This window comes from Amia ocellicauda, chromosome 7 (assembly GCF_036373705.1).
Source record: "Amia ocellicauda isolate fAmiCal2 chromosome 7, fAmiCal2.hap1, whole genome shotgun sequence".
Taxonomy (NCBI): Eukaryota; Metazoa; Chordata; class Actinopteri; order Amiiformes; family Amiidae; genus Amia; species Amia ocellicauda.
Genome location: NC_089856.1, coordinates 3,480,934 through 3,484,935, shown reverse-complemented (window position 1 = coordinate 3,484,935; position 4,002 = coordinate 3,480,934).

The following is a 4,002-nucleotide window of genomic DNA, read 5'->3' as shown; positions in this document are numbered from 1 at the left end:
CTAATGATAAGTATTTATTTTTCAAAAACAGAGATTAAGCATTTATTTAATTATTTATTTTAAAAATTGAAATCTTTATAAATGTGGAAAAAATGCCTTAAGTATATACTAAATCTGGGAAAGAAACATTAGATTTAAGTTAAATGTGTGAAAAAAGACACGTGGAAAAAAAAGTGTGTGCTGTTTTGCTTTTGGCACCCCATAGAGCTACACACAAAGAGCAAAGGAAAACATAGAAATTATTAAAACATTGAGTTACAATAAGGGACTGTATTAGTGCTGGCTTTTACATGATCAATCATGCCATCCTCCTGGACCATCTCAAGCAAGGGGTTGGCATTCTGGGCACTGTAGTCAGGACTAGACACACTGGAGCAGACAGTGGTGTGGAGGACCCATGTGTGGGCAACAGAGGCAGGTCAGGATACAAGCAGAAGTCAGGAAACTGGCAAACAGGGCAATGTAGAGTAGGCAAAGGGCATAGTTGGAGTCACAGTCAACAGGTCAATCGATCAAGCAGATAGAGTGCAGAAGGATAATCCCAGGATGGAGACATAGAGAAACAGGCGAGGGTCAATAATACAGGAAATCAGGAAAACTCACAAGGGAAATGCTCAGTAATGCTGCAGAGGCAAGACAAGATAAGGAGTATAAATAGAGAGCTGGGTTAATGAAGGACAGGTGTGGTAAGTGTTTGATGAGCTGGGGATGATAATATGATAATCAGATGATGGGAAGGAGCCAGACAGAATTGTGGTAAGGGTGACATCTGGCGGTGGACTTGGGGATGAATGGACCTAGGACATGACGAACTGTCCTAAAGTGGTTTAATTCCAACCTAAAAGACAGAACATTCTCTGTTAACTTTGGTAACTTCTCTTTTTCCTCGGCATCCATCCCCTGTGGGGTATGTGGGGGAAAAATATAGAAATCCTATCCTGCCTTTTTCCTTGGTGTGCTGTTACTCCTCACTTGGTTATCAGCAGCTCACATTCCTTTCTTGCAACGTATTAACTGCAAAGTACCTTCTAATGCAATTGGCATGTAGAGGTTAATGATTATTATTCATGAGTAATAATCATAATATTGATGAAATGGGAAGGCATAATTTAGAATGCCAATGAAATCACTGCTAGTTATTAGAAATGACCATTCAGACACTGTTTGTAAAATGTTAAGGCCCCTTGGGCGTATGGCCCAGAGGGGGTATAAAAGCTTTGTTCTGTCTCAAAACTTTTGGGGAACAGTGTCATGGAAGCCTAAAATCCTTTGAGTTCTGTGTTGCGCTGTTCCTCCCGTGCACGTAATAAATTCTGACTAGAACTCCTGACTCCAAATCTTTCTTCCACCACAGGTACCTCAAGGTTCTATCTTGGGCCCTATTTTCTTTTCTTTATATATGCTCGCCCTGGGTTCGCCCTGGGATTTTGCAGAAACATAACATTTCTTATAACTGTTACACTGATGATACACAGCTGTACCTTGCCTTGAAAGCTGGTGATGATCATTCCTTGAAGTCCCTCTTTGATTGACATCAGGACATTAAATACTGGATGTCAAAAAACGTTCTCCAGCTAAATGAGAGTAAGACTTGTAGTATTTGGCCCCTCTGACTACCGAAGGTATAGCCAATAACTTTGGGGCTCTGTCCCCAAATTTCATATTTCATATTCATGCCGAAACTCTTGGTGTCATCTTTGATTCTGCCCTGAAATTGTAGCTTTTATAGCTTTTTCAAGGATCTGGAGATAGTACATGCTTTTATCTCTTCCTATCTTGACTTGACTGGTATTGCTGCAAACACCTTAGAGCACAAACACTGAAAAATACTGGGGTAAAAGGGCTTCACACTGATATCAAAGTGATCTGCTAACAACACTCTCTCTTTACAATAGCTTTCACACACACACACACACGACTGTCCTGTATCAGTGTCCAGTGAGAAGCAGCAGGCCCCCAGATTAGACAGAGCAGAGACGGACGGCTGGAGGTCTGCATCAGCACCCCCGTCTCAGGATGGGGGTGAGAGTGTCTCTGCTGCAGAAGAGAGGAGAGACACAGGAGCTTCAGTTACCTGAGGGCATTTACACCAGCCAGAGAGACACTGCCAATCTCAGCCAGAGAAGGACGGTGTTGCTGTGAGTCAGTGGATGCTGACTGAGGGACCAAGGTAACGCCAGCCTGATAATTGACCAGAACTGGGATGTGTGTCAAGAGTCTCAGAGAAAGGGCTTCCAACAGTGTGGCCTTCATGCCCTGTACATATGTGTCACACTGAGAGATCATCCTAGTCAGTGTGGACTTCCCTGTTGTGGTCGAGCCTGAGCATCTCTATCAGATCTACTTCCATTGTTAAGTGTGGGTCGAGTGATCCTGAGGTCTGTGGGCTCTGAAGCTTAGAAACGCACATAAACCAGTAGAGAATGGCTGAGGCTGAGGCTGTTCAACAGTGAGCAGGGCGGTCTCAGACAGTAACACTGACAGGATGGCCATTGTGAGTGCTCTGAGTTATTCACATCCGCCTGGGGCTTTTCTGAAGAAGGGGAGTGACTGTAACACAGAAAGCAGCCGAAACCGGATGCTAATTAGTATGCATGTTTGATATAAAAAATAGAACCGGATGCTAATTAGTACCCAGATAACACACAGCATTGCCACAACAATGTCAAAAATGCAAACTAATTAACATCTGGTTAAGATTAAATTAATTGCTGATATTAGCAATTGTATTTTTGATATCAGCAATTATGGATTAAATGTCTCAACGGCTTGTCATGACGCTGAAGAGGACACCTCTGTGATGAGCGATTCGCCTATTCTGTATTATGTACGAATTTCTCATCTGGAAATATTTTCTAGAATTTGAGATGACAATCCCAGAAATGTATTTGAATTTCCATTAATTTGGCAAAGTGAAGATGTATTAATTTTACTATTTAATGTATCATCTTTATTTATTTGAATTACCATTACATCATATGTAAGACATGTTTGAATGTCTTTGTGTAGCTCAGTGTTGATTTCTAATCCTTTCTCTCTTTCTCTTTCAGCTCCTGTGACGCTGGACCCCAATACAGCAGACCCCCATCTCTCACTGTCTGAGGATCTAACCAGTGTGAGAGTCAGAGCTGAGAGACAGCAGCTTCCTGACAACCCAGAGAGGTTTGATTGGTATTCTTGTGTCCTGGGCTCTGAGGGGTTCAGCTCAGGAAGGCACTGCTGGGATGTTGATGTGGGGGACGGATATTTCTGCTGGTTGGGTGTGAGCAAAGAGTCCAGCAGCAGGAAAGGAGTCTTGACTGTGAACCCAGCAGGAGGATTCTGGACTATATGTCTGTTTGGAGAGGAGTACACAGCACTGACCTCACCACTGACACGCCTCACTGTGAAGAGGAAACCCCAGAAGATCAGAGTGCAGCTGGACTATGACAGGGGGGAGGTGTCATTGTCTGACCCCAGGGACAGCACACCTCTCTACACCTTTAAAGACACATTCACTGAGAGGCTGTTTCCATTCTTCTGTCCTTTTTCCCCTCTGCGAATCTGTCCAGTGAGGGTGTCTCTCTCAGTGCAATAGCACAGTGTGTTGGGGTAACAAACTAACCCGTGACTTGAATGAGTGTCCCTCAGCTATAGGAAATGTGAATAATAGTGAATAATCACAGCCTAATAATAATAATAATAATAATAATAATAATAATAAATCTTATACTAAAGCAAATGTCTAAAACGTTAAAAAAATGTAGTAGTATTTATTATTATTATTTGTGATTTGGTTGGTAAAACATATTACAGTAAGACAGTAAAAATAAAAAATAAATGTTCTGTTTTAAGACATTTTGTAGAGTAAATGTGACACCATCGCCACCATGTGCCGATATATGGTAATTCACTTGTCCATCTGTTAGCTTCATACATGTTTTTCACAATTTTTTTTTCCCCATGTCCTAAATGTTTATTCCATGTTATTTCCATGTCATTCTTAGATGATGCTTTTTAATT